This window comes from Stegodyphus dumicola, chromosome X1, assembly GCF_044657685.1.
Source record: "Stegodyphus dumicola isolate Sdum_Otavi_A_Nest chromosome X1, ASM4465768v1".
Classification (NCBI taxonomy): Eukaryota; Metazoa; Arthropoda; class Arachnida; order Araneae; family Eresidae; genus Stegodyphus; species Stegodyphus dumicola.
Genome location: NC_140780.1, coordinates 44,927,313 through 44,950,680, shown reverse-complemented (window position 1 = coordinate 44,950,680; position 23,368 = coordinate 44,927,313).

Genomic DNA, 23,368 nt, shown 5'->3' with positions numbered 1-23,368 from the left:
AAAGAAAGAAAGGAAATAAATATTACAATAATAACATTAATTAATAATTAAAATAACAAAAAATTACTTATTAAAAAACTTAATAATTAAAATAATAAAAAATAGTGATTAAAATAATGAATAATTAAAGTAACATAATAATTAGCAACTGAAGTATAAAATACTTATAAGTAAAATTTAATAAAAATGTAAAAACAAATAAAAATTAAAATAATTTTTAAGTTTATGATGATTAATTAAATAATAAAGTAAAATACCAGATCTTGTCTTATTGGCTTAGTATCGTTTCGTCCTTTCTCATTTCATCCCCAGTTCGAAAAAGTGTTATTTCGTTCGCTGCCTTCCCCCACCAATTCCCTCTTTCCCGTTTCATCCACTGTTTGAAAAATAAGTGTTTACTTTACGATAAGGCGAACGTCTGTTTACTTCAATTAAAATGGTTTAGAAGAGATGACTCAGGACTCAAGACTTATTTATCCTTGGAGATGACTGTTTCTACTTCGACTTAGCTTTTGATTTTTTAATAATATTTAATATTTTATGCAGACAAATTATGTTGAGCAGAATAATGAATTTCAGACGTGTTCAAAAGGTGTGTATCTGAATATAATAACATTTTTGTTGTATAGTATCCATTTTTTTAATTTCACACATTTCTAAAGCAACGGAAGTACGGTATCACTTTTTGGCACACACATCAAAAACATGTATAATTAAGATTAATGTTACATTCCTTATTAAAAGTAATGGGTCTTCATTAAATGCAACCATTCATGCTTTTAGAGGATTTTACACGTGGTGGTCTTAAAAAGATGATGTTCACTACCAATGTTTGTTTATGTTCCCCAAAATAGAGATCTCTTAAAAGGTGACCTTTTAGAGATGTTGGAAATAGATGATTTGCTATAATTATTTTCCAATAGATAATGGAATTAATGTAATTTAATGTCAATAACTCGAGGAAGCAAGTTTAAATACGGTGCAACAAAAATACAGAAGTATTTTAAATGACGAAAATATTCATATTTTGTCAATATCAAATTTAAAAAAGAATTAATTTTGGACAAATTATGAAATCTAACTTTTAATGTCGTCTTCTAGTTTCTATATTTATATCTGGCAAAGTTTTATACTTGTTATGAAAAAATAAAAATGCAAGAAGTTTGAGTCCCGTAGGACAAAGATTGACCGGGAAATTTAGTTTCAAAATTTGCAATGTTTGGTGCCATTTGTAATTTGCCTTCGGGTATCGCTTAATTGAGTTAGAATAATTCGAGGAAATAAGTTTAAATGAAGTGCAGCAAAAATAAGCATAATTTAAATAGTCGTAGAAGGAAGTCATGCGGAATCCATATCAAATTTTCACTATTTCATAATGACCATAAAACTTTCCCAAATAAAAATACAGAAACTGGGAGACCGCATTAAAGATTAGCTTTCGTTATTTGTCCGTTATTCGTTATTTCGTTTGCTGCTTCCCCCATTCCCTTCATCAGAACCGCTAATGACGAAAGGGTGAAATTTCCCCGATTCATCCCCTTTCCAAAAACTCCTAGTTGAGACTGTTATTTGTTGAGACAAGGAATGCTATGTTATAAATGTCAACTTGCTTTTTACACTTAACAATATAATCGATAAAAACATTCGCACATGCATAGGTTAAGTACGAATTAAGAAAGAACTTAAAAGAAATTTAGAAATCTATAAAAGGTAAGGACGTTTTTATGTTACTTTATTAGAGATAATAGTGAAGCACTAAATATTTCAATCAATGTTATTTCATAATGCTATGAGTATACCTTTATTCATTTAAGAAATGGCTCATCAGCGGTCGAGCGGTAAAATCGCTGAACACTGGTAGTTCCGACCTGAGTTCGATCTCAGGCAAACGGGCTGGCTTCATAAGCGTTTTGCGGTTTTTTTCCCGTACCAGCTTACAAGCCAGCTTACCACGTACCATACGAGCCAGCTTTCCTAAGAAAGTGCTCTACGAAGGCATTTTTCCTCTTAGGCACATAGCCCCAGTGTGTTTTGTCATAATCAACTAAACCAAATCATTTAAGAAATATATCAGTTGATCACTGCTCAGTGTACATCTGCTGTTTGCTTATAAAAACACTTTGTAAAGACATTTTCACTATTTTGCTAATAATTCTGGAAGGCTCATAGAATCCGAAATTATGTCACACTAGCTAACAGAGAACTTAAGTCTGCTTAATCTGCTTGACTTGCTTTCGTGTCTTTGGGAAACGTCAGTATATGCAGAAATAAATATTAAAATCTATCACGTATATTTGTAAAGGTATAAAGCATACTGTTTTGGTTCACAATAATGATAAATATGCATCATGTTACGACAGTTTTAAAAGATCACAAATAACTATACATATGCTAGACTTCTAACAAAATTTCTGTTACAATATGAATATGCATTTATTATTATATGAGCCGTAAAACGGCCCACCAGCGGCCGAGCGGTAAAGTCGCTGAACACTGGTAGTTCTGTCCGAGGTTCAAATCCCGCGAACGATCCGGCTACGTGGGTGTTTTCGTGGTTTTCCCCATGTGTAACGTGTATACAAGCCAGTTTCCCTTAGAAAGTCCTCCACGAAAGCATCCATCCCTTAGGCATATAGCCATAGTGTGCTTTGCCATAATTAAACACACGCATACACACATGAGGCGTAAAATTCAGTATTCGTCAATTTTAGATTCTAGGTATATGACAATTTTTTTTTTTTTTAAATTTTCGTTTTGTTTTTAAAAATTAATTCACTTTATAGCTTTTCTCCAATTTATTATAAAGGTATAGGAGTTAAATTTTGATTTATATATAATATGATATAAATTCATCATTCATTAATAATATTTTATGTATAACAAAAAAATTATTATTAATGTTCCAAATTTTAATTTTTTTTAATGATTTGTCTTCCATTTGTTGTATATTTGTTGAATGCATAGCTAAATATTTCAATTATACACAATAAGATTCTGCAGAAAACAATTCAGCTGGCATGACAGCTAATTGCGAAAGAAAAATTAGAGTCTTATTGCTCTTAACTCTTAGTACAAGCAGCCATTTTAAAATTGACGTTAAAATAAATTTATTCTATGGTCTATTAGAAAATAACTATATTGAATCATTTATTGACGACTTCTAAGAGGTCGCTTTCTGAAAGAAACCTGTATTTTTGAGAACATAAACATACGTTGATATTGAACATCACTTTTTTAAGATGCCAGAGCAAATACACAGAGCTCCAAAAATCATCTAAAAGCATAGACGGTCACGTTTTAAAAGGCTGACTACTTTTAATAAAGCTTGTATATTAATGTTCATTATACATTTCTCACATTTTTACTTTCTTTCAAAACAGCGATACTGTGGTCAATTACTTTAGAACTATGTGAAACTAATAAAATGGGCCCTATGTTATAAAAACCTAATTATATTCAGATACACACCTTTTGAACATGTTTGATATCCATTATTCTAATCAGAATACTTTGTCTACAGAAAACATTGAATCAATATTAGAAATGAAAAGCTAAGTGAGATTAAAGTAGGAAGAGTCATATCGTCTCACACATTTTAATTGAAGTAAACAGGTGCTTACTTTATCGTAAAGTGAACACCCGTTTTTCAAACAGCGAATGAAAAGAAAAAAAGAGCCCACCAGAGCTCGAGCGGTAAAGTCGCTGAGCACTAATAGTTCGGTCCGGGGTTCAATTCCCGGCTAACGGCTAGCTGCACGGGCGTTTTCATGGTTTTCCCCGTGTGTAACTTGCATATGAGTCAGTTCCCTTTAAAAAATCCTCCACGAAGGCCTCCCTCCCCGTAGGGGCAATAGCCCTAGTGTGCTTTGCTGTAACCGAATAAACCGAAACCGGGGGGAAAAAAAAAAAGAGAGAATTGGTGGTGGAAGGCAGCGACGAAACGTCGTTTTAGAAGAATGGGCTACATAACCAAATTTCTATCTATACTCTGGTAAACAGTACATTATTTTCTCATCAAAAGCCTAAATTTAGCTAATGCTCGGCTTAGTTCTTAAATTGCAATTTTAGCCGCAGCCCCCAAACAAGATGATGTCTGGTATTTTATTTCATTATTTAGTTATTCATCATTAATTTAAGAATTAACTAAATTTTCATTTGTCTTTAAATTTTATTGAATTATAATAATAATCATTTAATATTCTAGTTGCTAATTATTTTATTATTGTAATAGTTATTTTATTTATTTTTATTTATTTATTTATTTATTCATCTTTCCTGATGGCCTTCCATAGAGCTCCAGCACTTCTAATTTTAAAAATTAAGTCCTGACTACAACCAATGATTGCGAAAATAAAAGTCAAGTAACTTATTTAGTGATAATTAAATAAAATAAAAGCTTTTATTATATATATATATATATGTTTGTGTGTGTGTGTGTGCACTTTAAATTTAATTATAAGGACATATATATATGTACTTTACATTTAATTATAATTTATTTGATATATATATATACATATTTACGTTTGGTAGCATTACCAATTGCAATAAAAAGGGAGGTGCACATCTAGATGTTATAATGGACCCATATACAAAATTTCAACGTTCTATAACTAATCGTTTTTGAGTTATGCAAAATGCATACATACGTACTTGCACATCACGATAAAAATCCCTTTCAAGTATCAACTTAGAGTCATAATCATTAGTCATAAGTATCAGCTTAGAGTAAATGGGATTACATTTAACAATAAGTTTTTTTTTTTTTTTTTTTTTTTTTGAAAAAAAAAAAAGAGAGAGTCCTTCATTGTGTTCGTACGTACAGACGTCACCCCAAAAAATAATTCACATGGGTTCCGTAATCGTCAAAAACGGATATTTCCGTTAAAATATGATACCCAAAGTTTTCTCGATTACAATAATTACTACCATTTTATTTGATACAAGGAAGTAAAGAACCTATATTAACCTACATATTCTTATATAAACAATACCTAAGTGCAGTATATAAATATTTCAAATCAATAAAATCTCACTATGGCACGTTCAAGAAAATAAATAAATAAATAATCATCTAAATTTTCAAATTACAAACATAAATAGCAATAGTAAAAAGCAAATACAAAATAACGCTTCCCGCTATCAAAATTGATCATCTTCTTAAATATCAACAACTAAACTAAATAGTATTTCAACTAAAACACATAATGTAAACAAGAATTTGCCCGATGCCCAAAAAAATTCAAAATTATCTATGAAAAATATGAGCACATTGTAACGCAACCGCATCATTCGCATTCGCATAGAAACCGCATCATTCGTATTCGCATAGAAATCGCATCATTCGTATTCGTATAGCAACCGCATCGTTCGTACTCGAACAAACCGCATCGTACGACAGATGCGAGTAACGAACAGATGCGAGTAACGAAATGAATTTGTGAGTACCGAATCGGTACTTCGAGTCAACCGATGTACCCGTTACTCAGTAACGAATACATGCGGTTTGCTCCAGCTCTAATAAACAGAACTTGTGGCTTGCACTTGTGAACTGTATGAAGTATATTGACTGAAAGTTTTACTGTTTTACTGTTTCTGTAATAAGAAAACTTCATTCAGATAAAATTAATTTTAATATTATTATTATCTGGTTATAGGATTATACGATATGCTGAATACTCTAGGTACTATCGTAATCTTTCACATTGGAGTTTGCCTTATCATTGTAAAATATATTGTATTATAAAGATTAAATCAATCCAAATTACTGTTAGAGATGTGAATGTTCTAACTGAATTTTCTTTTTACAACTCATTATTTATTTCCGCTTGAAAACACATTCATATTTGACAAGTAATTATCTCCGCAGAAAATTTTTTGATTGTTTAAAAACCATATTTGTCAATGATGCAATAAAAACTCACTAATCTAGTGCTTCATAGATCAATATGACAACGAATTCAAAATGTTTTAAAAACAGTTCTTTAATCTTTAGTTTGTAATAAATGCAACTAATGTCACAGAGAAAAAAATATTTCAATAAAAAAGTTCTCCATGTTGATTCAGTAGAAAAATTATTTCTATTTCAGTGAGAAAACCACTTTCAATGCTTATATAACAGAAAGATGTAACATAAGCATTTTAGAAGTTTTATGTAAAAAACGTAATAATTTACTTTCATTCCTTTTAAATCGGCATATTCGTTTCCAGTAGATAGCTAAAATTTTTGGCAAGTTAGAGACTTAACTTGAACACACAGTATTCTGTCACTTAAAATATCAATTAATTGTTCTTTTTCATTTAGAGATACATTGGAATTGAAAATACCAAAGGCAAAATGGGTCACAGATCCAACCTAATTCCTTATTTGGAAATTTTTCAAAAAAATTTCTGTCAGTTTTATCGTATGTTGTTTTAAACAAGAAATCTGTATTATTTTCTGTAGTAAATTCTGAAGAACATGTTTCTGTCGTTTTTGTTCAATTCTCCTTGCCAAAGTATTAGCTTAACCCTTGATTTTGCCTTTTCTATATTTTCGCCTTTGAGTGAGTGGTGTGATTGCATTCTAATTGACTTAATTACAATGAATGGTCTTAGGGCATAAAATTTAACTATCTTGTAAAAATTCTATGTAATTGTATGCCAGTATTGAAAGAAACAATCAATCTGATAAGAAATGGCTGCGACATGTTTTGAAAATGAGGCGGAAAAGGTTGCCAGCGAAGATATTTCATTTGGCATCAGTTGTACCATTGTTGGCGACTTTATCGTTTGCGCTTGCAAAACGGAAAAGTACCGTTTCTAAATGTGTTTTTAATTTTGCAGGTTTCATGCTTTCCATATGCCAAGTTTTTACTGCATTTAACACACAATGGCTATTCATTTTCCATTAATAATGCAACATGTAAAACAGTATAAAATAAACTCTTCTTGATATTTACTCAATTTTTTTTAGAAGCAGAAAGAGAACCAGTGGATTCATTTTTGTTTTCATTTTCATTAATAGTTTTCCTCTAAGTTTTTTTGATGTTGGTACATCCATCCTTTTTCTCTTGTGAACATTGGGTATCTATTTTGGGCCATTTAACCATCAGGAACAAAATTGCAACTAAAACCAAATTGTTTTTATTATCCTTAGACACTACTGAATTTTCCAATACTTAGGAAATGTTAAGTGCTTACTTGACAACAAATTTGATTAGAAATAAGAAACATAGTTTAGAAATGATGCGTATTACAATTACAAATTGCATGCAAGACACTACTAAGATAGTAAAAAAAAAACTACATCTTAGCTGCGCGTATGCAATTGCTTTGAAATTTGATTCGAGCTGTTTGGAAATCATCAAGCATAACACACAAATCAAGTGGAAAGCAATAAAATCAAAATTAAAATATGGAAATGTTAAAAAACATCAAAAATTCTCTTCAAATTCTGTATATCTTTTATTGTCAAATAAATTTCTTTGAATTTGGTGACCCCCACAAATTTGTTCATGACTCCCAGGTTTAAATTTTGTAAAAAAAAAAAAAAACAATACAAGTTATCAATTGCATTTTGAAAAGGAAAAAAAAAAAAAACATTGGCTGTCCAATGTGAAAAGTGAATTATGGTTTAATATGTTATGTCCACAGCTTGTGTATTTTGATTATCTAATTAAATACAGAATGATCAGTTCCTTCAAACTTCTGCTGGAATAACTGCTAGAAAATCTATCCGATTTCAGATGAACAGAAAGCAAGTGTTGTATTCTTATTCAACAATTAAAGTACTCTCGCATAATACTTACAAGAAACAAGTTAGGTTATTTAACTAAAGTGCAATCAATTTTATTCCTTATTTGCATGAATGACATATCACACAATGCTGTGTAGGCTGGTGACCTAGCGATGATGACTCAAAATGCATCTCTGCATTCAGGCATACACTCCTTACAAGAATATTACCATGCACTGGAGTCCTAGCTTCAGCAGGTACATTTTGTTGTGCTATGCAATCTCTGTGGATCCTAAATTCTAAAAACTTTTTCACTTTTTTTTTTTTAATTTCAAAAATTTTGCTACTTGATATTTCTGTGAATTCCAAAATTTTGCACACCTGCCATAACCACACTGGCTGTGGCCTCAGTTATCCAATGTTCTAGCAAGATCAAATATTGTAACGTTATTTTAGACCAGACTTTCTTAAACTGTAGATCGCAACCCCCATCTACAGCAGGAGGTCGCAAAAATTTTTAGTAGTTTTGTTATTTCTTAAACTCAATATAATAATTTTCAATTACCCAATATGTTTACACAATGTATCTGAAAATAGATAAAGATAAGACAATACAGACAAAGAGAAAGACAAAAATGTTTCAATGCATTCTTTTTATAATATAAATGTTCATTTTACTTGCTTTGCACATGACGCTGTCATTTCATCTGTTACTTAATTAAAATTTTAACATTGTCTTAAAATGAGATATTAAAGATATTAACCTAAAACTGCAATACTATCTTACAGTACAAATGAAAAAATTGACAGTTTCACTCGCGCGTTTCGGATTTTTGCAATGCTTATGGGATCCCACAAAATTTTCGTAAATATTTTGGGGTCATGAAAAAAATCTGTGATAAAAAAGGGTCACGACTAAAAAAAAGTTTTAAGAAGCCCTGTTTTAGACCAGTTTTCTGACGGCAACCCATTTTTGGCCTGTTTTGTTTCTCAGCCGAATTATGTTTCTGTGGGAATTTTTCTATATTTTTACTGTTTCAGCTGAATGGAAAAACACGCTGAAATGTTTGAAATGACTATAAGGGGAAGAGGATCAAATACCTCACATTATTATCATCTCTATTTATCTTCTGTTTCGGTTGATTGAATTATGTTTTTTGATAGAATTTTTCCATATTACATATTTCAGTTAACAAAAAATCAACTTTTAAAATATTGAGGAAAAGCATGTACTAAAATGTTTCAAAATGAAAATGTGGGATAAATAAATATATGAATTCGTTTTTTCTAGGAGTTCTTAGAGATATATATGTATAAAGAAATTTAGAACCAACTTTTCACAAAGACTAAAAAACTGAAGTTCAAATGATCTTCATAAAATCCTATCTAAATGTAGAATAAGAATACTTTAAAATGTAAAAATTAATACGTTGACTGCCGCGCGCATTTTACGTGATTTGCCCATGATGCCAACTTGAAATTTTTATTATGCGATATATATATTATGTTGAAATATTAGCTACAGAACATAATGTTATATATAATCGTGCTTAATGCATTTTTCATGCTGGCTGTCACCGGCGACCCCCAAACATATGTAGACCATTTTTGTGATTTATAATTTAAATTTTTACGATTTATTATTCTTCAAACCATTATAGTAACAATGGTACTATTTAAAAATTTATCAGTATCAATATTTATTCTAAGTTTGTATTTTACTATTGGTCGCATTGCCGGTGGCACCTGGGGCACTGTAGCCAAATCGAGTGCTGGTCACCGGTGATCCCCACAGCAGTCAACATGTTAAAATAAACCATCACAAGAAAAACAAAAAAGAAGTATAAAAGAACAAGAAAGGTGAGGAATCCAACCAACTTTAACATAATATCGTCAAGAGGAGGTATGTCGAATTTAATTACATTTCCCCTTTTAAAACAAAATCCTTGCTTCTATGTATCCAGAACAGAATCAGCTGATGAACCATTTCAATATATTTTTTATCTTAATAGTTCACCAAAAAATTCTAGTCCTCCTCAAAGCGAAGGAAAATCATTGAAAATATCTTCCGATTTAAAAATATTTTTCTAATCTAAAAAAAAAAAAAGAAAGAAAGAAAGAAAACATGCCCTTAAAAATGTAGAAAAAATTAAAATCCTGCAGTGGAAAATCTTTTAAAGTTCAAAATAATCTTAACACAAAACTTTACTAGAACCTCTTATCAAACAGCAGTAGCAAAGGAAAATAAGGGGGTGGGAGAAAGTAAAATCATTAAAATATCTTTTAAAAAGATTTTACTAGTCTAAAAAGAATATTTGATATTCTACATTTACAGGATTTTATCAAGTTAATTTGAATTTCAATTTTTATTCTTTCTGAAAAATTGGTTCTAAATTTCTTTATTTGTATATTTACTGATCAATTTTTAGTAGCATAATGCAAGAAAATTTGTGGAAGGATTATAAATTTTCCTTTAAAAAAAATATTTGTATATACATAGTCCAAACACATCTGTATACAGTGGAATACGTTTAACATGAAATATTGGTTAACACGAAATAATGCAACGGTCCCGACAAACTACTATGTATTTTCGTGCATTTTGTTTCTCTTACAACAAAAATTGTTTAACATGAAAAGGTATCCTTTCTGGAAATGAACAAAATACAGAAAACACTGGCATCGCAGGGGAGATTTAAGTGGAGTGTGAAATGAAAGAGAGGTGGTTTCACGTTTCCTTAGAAAAGAGGCTAATTTGGCTTTGAAATACCCTCGAAATAGCCTGTGATACTAGCCAGTTTTGTTTATCTATGCTACTTTTGCCTTCCACCTCTACAAACATCTCATCTCTCATCAGTTAGCTTTGGAATTTGGTGACGAGTACATGGTAGTATGAGTAAAAATTAGTGAGTTTTGTGCATATGATGCATTGCATGGAATTCAGTGATTCTAAGCATGAATGAAAATTCTTTTCATTACACACGATTCTCAAAAGTATCGTTCTTTGGCGCCAAAAGAAATGGAGAAGTAGGATATTGAAACTGAGCTGACACTTAATGAAATGTTTGAGAAAGTTTCTGTATTAATGAACTGTCTTACTGTCTATCGGAAGAATTCGTTGCAGCAGTTTACGATAATGTGTGTACAGCCCCAATTATGGCAGACAAAGTTATTTTAGAGTTTGTTCAAAGGTAAAAAAATATCATTGATGCAGATTTTGATGACGAAAATAAATGAATAATGCAGTTCCTGTTCCCACATCATCTTAAATGAGGAACATCATAAAAAGTATGGACAATTATACAGACGCACATTCCAATGGTGAAATGAATAGCAAAATGTTCGACATTGAACAATTTGATGCTAAAAAAGACAATGCAAAGAAAAATATCAGATTATTTTCCCAAAACTCAATAAATGTTTTTTTTTTTTTTTTTTTCAAAAAACTTGAAAATTTTGTATTAAATTCCATTAAGTTCTTGTGGATGTTTTTGTTTCATTGATTTTTATTAAAAATATGCATATATACATATCTATGTAAATAATATGTACTCTAATAAGCTTAATTTTGTTGAATATATGTTTTTTTTTTTTTTTTTTTTTTTTTTTTTTTTTTTCAATATTCGGTTGATCTTTACAATATGGTAACTGGTAGTTTGGCGACATTTTGGAGGCGATAAAGGTTACTACCTGGCACTTTGGTAATAATGTGAGCAGTACTCAGTTCCGATTACGCATTATTTTGTGTGAGGGAAATGAGAGATCATGGGATATGTCATGTGATATTAATGGACGAATTACGGTTCTTTAATCGGAAAAGGGGGGAAATCGGGAAAAAATCTGGAAATTTTGTATTTGGCTTTATTCTGTGTTGTGTGAAACAGTGTTCGTGAATTTTTGGATCCCATGGCCGTAACTAAAGTGAATTCGAAATGGGTATTTATGTATGTATTAATTTAATGTATGTGCTCATTTATATTTTAAGTAGTGTTTTTGAATTTAATTATATTTTAATTAAATGATATAATGCAATAAATAATGTAATGCTTGCGGTATGAATTCGTTGGTGACGTGTATAATGTAATAGATGATTTAGAGGTAAAAGTTTTTGGATATTTTATTTATTTTATATGTGGAAATGTTCATATTTGGAAAGGGTAAATACTTTTTCGCGATCAGGTAATTTCATATATGTTCTTTTTACCGGGTTTAAAGATTGAGAAAATTGTCATGTATTTTCGTGAAATTTTTCTAATTTATGAGAAAAAAGCAGTGTACATGGATATAGTGAAGAGTGTGCGCAATGCCATTTTTGTGCAATTCTGGGATGTTTTTTTAAGTAAAAATAAGTCGGCGTGTACATGGTTTATGTGTATGTGTTATTTTGAAAAACGCGTAAGGAGTATGGTATTGTGCACTTTTTCCCAATTTTGCAGTGAATATTTGTCATGATTAAGCAGTTTTGTTAGATAAAATTTCTAGCATAAGTGTAATTCGGCTAGTAGATTGTTGGAAGAAGTGTTCAGTAGATAAAAAGAAAAGAAACATGTCTTTACTTCGTGAAGACAAAATGGCGGCGGGAAAAAAGAATAGAGGGTTGCTGTAGGAGAGTTGGTCGCCAAAAAAACGCCAAATTACCATAATGTAAAGATCAACCCAATATTCTTTAACACGAAAAAATATTTCAGTCCCCTCTGTCTTGTGTTAAATGATTTTTACTGTATATCTATTGCACATAAATCCCTTTCTTACATAAAATATAAATGTACGTATAAAATAACTAAATAAATTGTAAAGGAAGTTTAATTAGCAACAATGAAATCTTAAAAATGTAGTATGAAATTTATAATGGCAAACATTAAAATAGATGAAAGTAAATAAAATTTAAATTATAGAATTTACTTTATACAATTAATAACAAGTGGTTAAAAATATGTATTTTAATTGCTTAAAGCATGGAAGTTATTTGGCAGAGATTGTTGGATATAAAATTACAACTTCAAATTTTCAGATTACTATTGTTCATATTTAAAGTCTCAATTTGCAGTCTTAACAACCATTGTAAAAATAACCCGTTATCATATTCCAAAGATCAGCAGCATACATTTTTTTCAAAATCGTGCATAATATTAAATATTGGCTTTTGATAGTCAAGTTGATACAAATAAGATGAACTGTTTTTATGATTTTAGACTAGTAGTTTATTCTTCCATTCACTTATTACAGTATTTCATTTTTTATATTGTTACGAATTTGGTATTTAAAAAGCTAATGTTAGTTCAATTATAAATTAAATGGTTTTATTTCTCGCGCAGTGCAGCGCGTGACGAATATTAAAAGAAAGCTAAGCCGGAAAAATTAAAAATACAAGAGCGCGTGCGTTAAATAAATAAATATCTCTTTTTGATTTCGAGAAAGTGCTGGAAAATTCTAGCGCGTGATTTTAAAATCTTATAAAAGGAGGAAAACATCTCAGTTTGTAGTAGTTGCTTAGTTTGTTGTTGTTTAGAAAACTACTGTTGTTGATTGTAGCGAATTCGCGGATTAGCGTTCTTTAGCTGTTTTGAATTACGTTCTATTGGACATTTGAGTAGTTAAAAGATAACTATTGTGAGATATTGTAATACTGCATGATAATTTGAGAAAATTTAAGCATTTTTGTTGTGATAATAATAAATTTTTGTTCATTTTTCATCGGACTTGTGCATTCATTTCATAACGAACCCGTACGCACGCAACAATTTTTGGTGTCAGAAGTGGGATTTGAATGCCAATAACAAGAGCGATGGAAGAACAATTCAGGCAAATGATGACTGCATTTGCTGCTTTCCAAGAAAAGATGGAAGGGGCCGTCAACTCCGTTAAGGAAGAAATGAAATTGGGTCAAGATTCCGTTAAAGGAGAGATGAGATCCGTTAAAAAGGAAATGGAAGCCGTTCACGAAAAGTTGGAAGCTGGTCAAGTAACTTTTAAAGAAGACAAAAGCTGTACAAGAAAAGATTGAAGCAGGTCACGACGAAATGAAAAGAGAAATAACCTGCGTAATAGAAAGTAAATTTGAGGCTATGGAAGACAGAATAGGAGCTGTCGAAAATAAAGTCGGGCAAATTGAAGAAAAGGTTTCTTCTGTCAAAGATGAAATAGAAGATAGAGTGTCGGCTGTGGAGCAACGAGTCGAAGGAAGAGTTTCAGCCTTCCAACAACAAATTGAAGAAAGAGTTTCTGCCGTCGAACAACAAATTGATGATAGGGTTTCTGCTGCCGTCGCCAAAGAAGTTGACAGCCTAAAAAAGTGCATAGCGACGGTAGGAAACAATTCTGAAGGTTTCAAATTTTTATCGATGCCTGCTCGTTCCGTTCTGAAACCATCTACATATGATGGGAAGACCTCCTGGCAGGTGTATAGGACACAATTTTCTATCGTTGCGGATGCGAATGGATGGGATTCCCAAGCTAAGGCCTGTCATCTCGCCGCTTCTCTGAGAGCAGACGCAGTGGATATCCTGCAGACGCTTCCCGAAAATCAAAGGCTAGATTTCGAAGCTCTATCCGGTGCTTTGGAGCTGCGCTTCGGCGAGAAATGTTTAAAAGACTACAGCAGGCTCCAATTAAAATCTCGTCAACAAAAGCTCACCGAAACGCTTCAGGAGCTCGCCATGGATGTTGAAAGGCTGTCACATCACGCCTTTTCGGAGTGCCCGACAGAAACAAGGGAAATCCTGTCCCTGCAATATTTCATCGATGGCATCCGGGACCCTGAAATACAGGAAGCACTGCGAATGGCGGATGTTAAAGATCTGAAAAGCGCTTTAGTGTATGCCATGAAATTTGAGGCAGCCCAGCAAGCCACCCGTCGAGACCGCCATCCAGTCAGAGCTGCTCAAGTCCAGGAGCCAGGGGATCAAGTCACTGCTCGTCTAGACGATTTAACTAGACAACTGAACGCCTTGAGACAGAATATTGGTGACAAGAAACCGACCGTAAAGTGCTGGAACTGCGGTGCTGAAGGACACATACGACGAAACTGCAGAACGCCCCAGGGCACGATGCTAAGACCGCTCCTAACAAACAGCAGGGAAACTAATTAGTGGCCATCTCGCGGGGCGGAGGTTGCCAGATCATGAAAAGCCCCAGTTTAAAGCGCTTCAGATTTCTGCAGTGAGAGGCGGCAGTAATGGACTTTTCATAATAGGACATATTAATGGAGTTCCCTGCAATATGACGATAGATACAGGAGCCAACGTTACCATCATCCGAAAAGATTTGGCTCAACAACTGGGAAGCAAACTTATCTGGACGCCGCCCTGCGTTACCCTACAGACTGTGTCCGGTGAGAAGATCAACATCGATGGAAAAGTAAATGCTAACATCACGTTTGGAAGTGCCGCTTACCATCACACGGCATATGTAGCAGAGATCACTGATTCTTGCATACTCGGATTGGACTTTCTAAGGAAATACAATTTTTCCTTGGACTTTAAAAATAACGAATTGCATTCTACATCTGAGGACATAGCGTTATTTGGAGTCAATGATGAAGTTAAATCTGTCCATAAAATCATAGCACAAGACAATATCACAATACCGGCAAGAACAGAAATTTTACTTCCTGGATCCATAGCCGAAAACAGAAATTTCCGCTACGGCATCATAGAATATCCCCATAACTGTAATAGCCCAAAAGGAGTACTAGTAGCCTCAACACTCGTCGACCTATCCAGAACGGTTATCCCGGTGAGAGTCGCCAATGTAACTGAGAAGGCGAGAGTTATTAAGAAAGGTGAAGTGGTTGCGACATGTACTCCAGTAACCACCGTTGAAAGAAAGAGTAACATCCAAGAATCCGTGTCTTCAGAAAGCATTACATCAGAGTTACTTCAGAATGCGCAATTAAACGATGAAGAGAAGAATGCTGCCGATCGCGTCGTTAAAGATCTTCAAGTTGTTTTCTCCCGTTCGTATTCTGACGTGGGTCGAACTAGTTTGATACAACATAGAATAGATACCGGTGATCATCCCCCGATCAAGCAACATCCAAGACGTCTACCGTTTGCTAAACAGGAAGAGGTGCGAACACTGTTAAAAGATATGGAAGAAGGCGATGTCATCGAGCCTTCAGTAAGTCCATGGGCATCTCCCATCGTCCTAGTCAGAAAGAAAGACGGCTCAACAAGATTTTGCGTCGACTATCGCCGGTTGAATGAGGTTACGAAGAAAGACAGTTACCCTCTTCCTAGAATTGACGACATTCTAGACACTCTTTCTGGAAGCAAGTGGTTCTCAACACTTGATTTAAAGAGTGGGTATTGGCAGGTAGAAATACAGCCTGAAGACCGAGAAAAGACGGCATTTACTACGGGACAAGGGCTTTGGCAATTCAAGGTGATGCCGTTTGGACTGTGTAATGCGCCGGCAACATTCGAACGTCTTATGGAAACTGTTTTGAAAGGCCTTTCCTACGAAGCCTGCCTCATATACCTGGACGACATCATCATCGTCGGAAAGAGTTTTGAAGAACATTTAGAAAATCTTAGGAAGGTGCTTCAGAAACTGAAAGAAGCCAATCTGAAGCTGAGTCCCGCTAAATGCAAATTGTTCCGAAAGGAAGTGACTTACCTGGGACTTGTCATCTCTGCAGAAGGTGTGCGCACGGATCCTGAAAAGGTATCAGCCGTCAAATCCTAGAAACGTCCCGAAAATGTCCATCAGCTGAGAAGCTTCCTAGGGCTTTGCACCTACTATAGGAAATTCGTGAAGGACTTTTCTTCCATCGCAAGACCCCTACACAAGCTGACAGAGAGCAACCAGAAGTTCTTGTGGACAAAAGAATGTGAGGATGCATTTAACAACTTGAAGGAGGCTTTAACATCTGCTCCAATCCTGACGTATCCTCAGCTTGACCGACCATTTATTCTCGACACCGACGCGAGTAATGAAAGTGTTGGCGCTGTTTTGTCCCAAGAAATAGACGGCCAAGAACGTGTAGTGGCATACTGGAGCAAGTGCCTGTCTAAACCAGAGAGGAATTATTGTGTCACCAGGAAAGAGTTGCTCGCCATAGTCAAAGCTGTAGAACAGTTCCATCACTATCTATACGGCAGAAAATTCCTGCTCCGCACCGATCATGCATCATTGACCTGGCTTTTAAATTTCAAGAATCCTGAGGGTCAAATAGCCAGGTGGATACAGAGACTCCAAGAATATGACATCACTATCCGTCATCGTAAGGGATCATCACACGGAAACGCCGACGCCCTGTCTAGAAGACCTTGCCAAGAAAGCTGCCGATATTGTTCCAGGGTGGAAGCGAAATACGAGCTGCTGACTCCGGTCGCAAGACAAATTACAACATCAACATCGGCTGATCGAGAACCGTGGAGTGATGATGAAGTCAGGAAAGACCAGCTGGAAGACCGCGATATTAAACCCATAATTGATTTAATGGAGTCATCAAACAGAAAACCTACCAGGCAGGACATTTCTATCTGTAGTCCTACAGCCAAACAATATTGGGCACTCTGGGATTCACTTCACATTCGAAACGGCGTCTTATACCGGAAATTCGAATCGGATGATGGGAAGACGTTCCGATGGCAACTTATACTTCCAAGATCCCGCATTCCCGATGCCCTTAAAGAGTTACATAGCACCCCTACTGGAGGTCACTTTGGAATAATGAAGACCTTGCAGAGAGTTCGTGAGCGCTTTTACTGGAATAATGCAAAGGATGACGTGCAAAAGTGGTGCCGATCTTGCGATGCCTGTGCAGGTCGGAAAGGACCGAGGAGACGCAGCCGAGGCTAGCTGCAACGTTACAACGTAGGGGCGCCTTTTGAACGTATCGCCTTTGACATCCTGGGACCTCTGCCACGAACTGCTGATGGCAACAAATACATACTCGTTGTCATTGATTACTTCACCAAGTGGCCTGAAGCTTATCCTATTCCTGATCAAGAGGCTGTCACAGTAACTGAGGTAATGATACAGCACTGGATTTCCAGGTTCGGAGTGCCTCTTCAGTTACATTCCGATCAGGGAAGGAATTTTGTTTCGGCAGTAATCAAAGAACTATGCAAACTACTCGGCATTGACAAAACTCAAACGACGCCATTGCATCCCCAGTCGGACGGCATGGTAGAGAGGTTCAATCGAACCATCCTTAATAACCTCTCATTAGTGGTTTCCAGAAACCAACAGGACTGGGACAAGAAATTAATTACCACTCTTTTTACTGGCTTACCGCAGTGCTGTCCACGAGACTACCGGCTATTCTCCATCACAGATGCTCTTCGGTCGTGACCTTCGTCTGCCTTGTGATCTATTGTTTAGCCGTCCTCCGGATGCTCCTTCATTCTCTGAGGAATATATTCAAGATCTCCAGGCCCGGTTCGAAGTGATGCACAACTTTGTACGAGAGCGAGTCAACTTGGCGACGGAGAAGATGAAGACCCGCTACGACACAAGAGCTACTGAACATCAGTTCCACGAAGGAGACAAGGTGTGGTTGTGGAATCCGACTCGACGGAAAGGACTTTGTCCGAAATTACAGTCACCTTGGGATGGCCCGTATACAGTCCTAAAAAGGCTGAATGACGTCGTGGTTCGGATTCGTAAGTCTTCGAACTCTAAACCTAAAGTCGTTCATTACGACAGGTTAGCTCATTACTATGGCCATAGTACGTAATGTAAATAATTGTAAATAGTATCAGACCATGGTCCTTTTTGTTTATAAATGTGTATTTGATTTGATTTGCATTTAGTATTTGATTTGTATTTAGTATTTGATTTGCATTTAGTATTTGATTTGTATTTAGTATTTGTTTTGTATTTAGTATTTGATAGTATTTGATTTGTATTTAGTATTTGTTTTGTATTTAGTATTTGATAGCATTTGATTTGTTTAAGTTAGTTATTGCATTTATTGTTTATATTGTTTGATATTGTAATGTAATGTTTATGCCTCAGTTGCATTTATGCCACAGTTGTAAGTTTAGCTTCCTGTCCAGGGATTGTACTGCCCGGGACGTGCAGTCCTTGGGAAGGGGGCAGTGTTACGAATTTGGTATTTAAAAAGCTAATGTTAGTTCAATTATAAATTAAATGGTTTTATTTCTCGCGCAGTGCAGCGCGTGACGAATATTAAAAGAAAGCTAAGCCGGAAAAATTAAAAATACAAGAGCGCGTGCGTTAAATAAATAAATATCTCTTTTTGATTTCGAGAAAGTGCTGGAAAATTCTAGCGCGTGATTTTAAAATCTTATAAAAGGAGGAAAACATCTCAGTTTGTAGTAGTTGCTTAGTTTGTTGTTGTTTAAAAAACTACTGTTGTTGATTGTAGCTGTTTTGAATTACGTTCTATTGGACATTTGAGTAGTTAAAAGATAACTATTGTGAGATATTGTAATACTGCATGATAATTTGAGAAAATTTAAGCATTTTTGTTGTGATAATAATAAATTTTTGTTCATTTTTCATCGGACTTGTGCATTCATTTCATAACGAACCCGTACGCACGCAACAATATGCTTGACTATCCAAAATTGCAAGAGCTTTCCGAATATTTTTTAGTTGAATTTTTACTGTACACACATTTCAGTATTTATATCGTCAAAATTGCACAGACACACACTTGAACTTTCTTTTTCGTTCATTACACAAACATGCAATCACACTGCACAAGCATGTATGGAAATTCTTAACACATTTAGTAATCCTGATAATTGATTACACATTTAGTAAATAAAACAAAATATTTTAATGTATAACAAATGAATAAAGTTATAAAACAGAGCATAATACTACAGTTACGAAGATACTTAATGTTATAAAAGTTAAGTAATTTTAGTTTTTCACCAAAGCAATGAAATATTTTGATAATTATGAAGTTCCTTGTATATCTTTATAAATGAACTTTATTGCTGTTTTAAGCAATTAAACAACTGTCCAAGTTATTTTAATACTTTTGAAATATATACACTAAAAGAAACATTAAAATTTATTAATCTATTTGTCAACCTTGATTTTGGTATAGTCTGCAGAATGCTTCGTAGTTTTTAAGCACACAGAGGCACTGCAATTCTTTCTTATTCCTTGATCTAAAGTTTTCTGCAAGTTTTTTTTTAAATTTATTTATTTATTAAAATATCTGGGTTGGCACACATACAATTTTTGTATAGTGACTTCAGATGTGGATAAGTTTTGCGAACACTCGTTTGTTTTACTGGCTTCGCTGAATTTTGCGATGAATGCATCACATTTATTGCGGAGTCTTCCAAATTTTTCATACTGTTAATGCATCAGCAGTGAATTATTCACCTCTTTGCTCAAGTAGACTACGGCGATAAACAACTATTCACTAAAGATTTTACTTAAATTTCCACTCATAATAATTTAAATTGCAAAAATCTCACAATTAGCACCCAAACACACTAATCAACACCACAATTCTTTCGAAAACGCGCCGTAGTAGTCAAAAGTGGGGTACGCCGTCTTGCCTAAGGCTCCTATATACCAGGCTGAATCATCAGGCATTCGCGCTCCCAAGTGGGAGATTTAATGGCGGCTGAGTGGTTACGATGCAACAATTTTTTGTGTTTTTTTTTTGTGTAAAATGGGCGGATGTGCAGCTATTAATTGTTCAAATCATTCACGGAAAGGTCATACATTGGTAAAATTTCCTAAAAATGAAGAAAGAAGAAAAATATGGGTAAATAATTGCCGAAGAGACAATTGGAAACCTGGTCCAGGCGCTGAACTTTGCTTAGTAAGTATAATGTTAATTACGCCTTCATTTAGAGTTTATATCTTCTCTGATGTTTATAATGTGCAAGTAAAGTCAAATTCTTGTGTACAATAACCTGAGTATTTGCTAATTTCTGTAATAATAGCTATAATTAAATTAGTCTAGGGTTAATGTACCCGTCGCCAAACATCGCCAATGTAGATGTTTTGAATATGGAAAAGAAATTTTTCTTCTAATATAAAGCGCGGATTTTGTTTTCCTGTGCTAATTGTGGAATTTATACTAAATAACTTGAAAATCATTAGCATATTGAAATTTATTAAAAAATAAATAATAATTTGGAAAGTCAAGATAAAATCTGAATGTTTGCTAAAGATATATGTAACATTATACTATAGTTGCAATATCGTTGGAATGATATATAATTTTTTCTTTATTTTATAATCACTATTGTTAAAAAGTTAGATGAGTTGTTTATGCACGGTGCCCACTACTGTTTCTTGGTTAAAATAACTTCCAGAATTTTGACATTGACATCTGAAGTCAATAGAATAAATTGAATAGTGTGAGACAAAATATATATAATCTGACTTCAATAATTGCAATGATTGTGCAAGTTTATTTATAATCACAGTATTATACAATTTGGCAATGGAGTAAAGATTTAGAAATGAATGCAGAACATTCAAATTGGTATTTTCTTGTTTCTAATATATAGAAATATAGTCTATTTTCCAGTATAAAAGTTTTACTTAAAAGTATGGGAAAGCAGATTTGTTTCATACATGATCTTTATAATACTGGTATGAAATGAATGAATTTTAATCTGTAAACAATTTTTTGTTAATATTGAAATGCGTAATAACGAAACTGAAACATCTAAAGAATAAGTTATTTTGAATATGTTTACAAAATATACGCGAAATTTTTATTTAAGTGAAAACGTCTATATACTATTCGAGAATTAATAAATTATCCGAAAAGTTTATATGCGCTGAATACCGCGCGTCTATAAAATAAATCTTTAAGAAAACAGCAGACATTCAGCCAGCGTGTGCGATAAACGCGCCAAAATTGGTAGCGCGTTCACTCCCTCGCCAAGAGAGAAACGTTGGTGATTCAGCCTGGTTTAGAGGAGCCTTAGTCTTGCCAGGTGAAACTAGTCGATATTTCCGTGACGTCAAAAATTCGAAAAATGGGGTAGGGTTTGGAAATACTAAGGCTCCTCTAAACCAGGCTGAATCACCAACTTTTCTCTCTTGGCGAGGGAGGGAATTGTGGCGCGTTTATCGCACACGCTGGCTGAATGTCTGCTGTTTTTTTAAAGATTTATTTTATAGACGCGCGGCATTCAGCGCACATAAACTTTTCGGATAATTTATTAATTCTCGAATAGTATATAGACGTTTTCACTTAAATAAAAATTTCGCGTATATTTTGTAAACATATTCAAAATAACTTATTCTTTAGATGTTTCAGTTTTGTTAGCAGACTAAAATAAATAAGATATGAATAAAAACTTTCAATAGTGTCAAATGGGGAAATAGTTAAAGCGTAGAGTGTGCAAATAAATTTATCTTAATGACATTTTAACAAAAATTTCCATAAAAACACTAAATTCATACTAAAAAAATAACTTAAGAATATGTTGTCATTTTAGTCTGAGGTATATGGAAATAATTGTGCAAGATTCTGAAGAAACACTTTCTTTTAAATGTGTGAAATATTTCATAACATATATGGAAGAAGAAAGTACAGCATTCTGTGTTTTGGATGCTTTTCATCAAATGTAATATAAATACGAACTAGAAACCGTAATAAAAAGTCCTTCCTCTCCAATCAGATCACCTTTGTGTTGCATTGTATTTGTAATACTTCTAAAGATCCAATTTTTACCTAAATTAAAAAACAGTTATTCCATAAAAGATAATAAGTTTGAACGTATATAGAATTAATTTTTTAATTTGAGTTATGTTACAAAATAATTCATAGTTTATATATTTTATACTAATAATTTAGATAAAACCTGCCCAATTTAAGAATGTGTGTTAACCACATTCTTAAATTGTAAAAGGACGACTTAACCCCACGTAATTCATTTCAAAGCATAAAAGAAAGCTTATTTTCTATTTTACACAGCAACAGCATTTTCATGCAGTCAAGGTTTTTTAATTGCTAGTTATTATACATAATACTTAATTTTTAACACATTCTTATTAGAAAGCATAACTAAGAAACTTCTTTTTAAAGCACCACAGTGACTGCAAAGAATGTCGTTAAATTTACAAAAGTATTGAAGATATATTGAACAGCATTATAAAAAGAAACTACTGTACAAAATATGTAAATTTAGCATAATTTCTTTTTTAGTATTTGCATAGTTTCCTCCAAATGAACCTTAATGGGAAGTTATCTTGCGAAAATTTAAAAGCATTAAAATGGCCTCTATTTAAGATGTAACTGCATTTATAATTATTTTGTAATTGTGAATAGATTATATTATTGCAATTAGATTATGCACTTACAACATAATTGCATAAAGTAATGAAATTAAGAGTTCACAGATACAATGTAATATAATTGCAATGCAATTATCTAAATTGTAATTATAATCACTTATTTAATACCACAATATTATTACAATCACAATGTAATTTAAATTGGGTACTATATTTGTATACCCTCCACTCAAAAGGAGGTACTGATAAGCCTGGAAGTTATTATCAACAAAAAGCCTGCTCAGGACAGTTTGATGACAATTTCCACCGGGCGAAAAGTACATTCTTAAGCCCAGGCAAATCATGACAATAAAAATCATTTAGTGTCATGATTCACTATATTTCAAACCCTAAATTTGAATTCTGCACCAAATTATTTACCTATATTTTAACATACTTTATGAATTATTA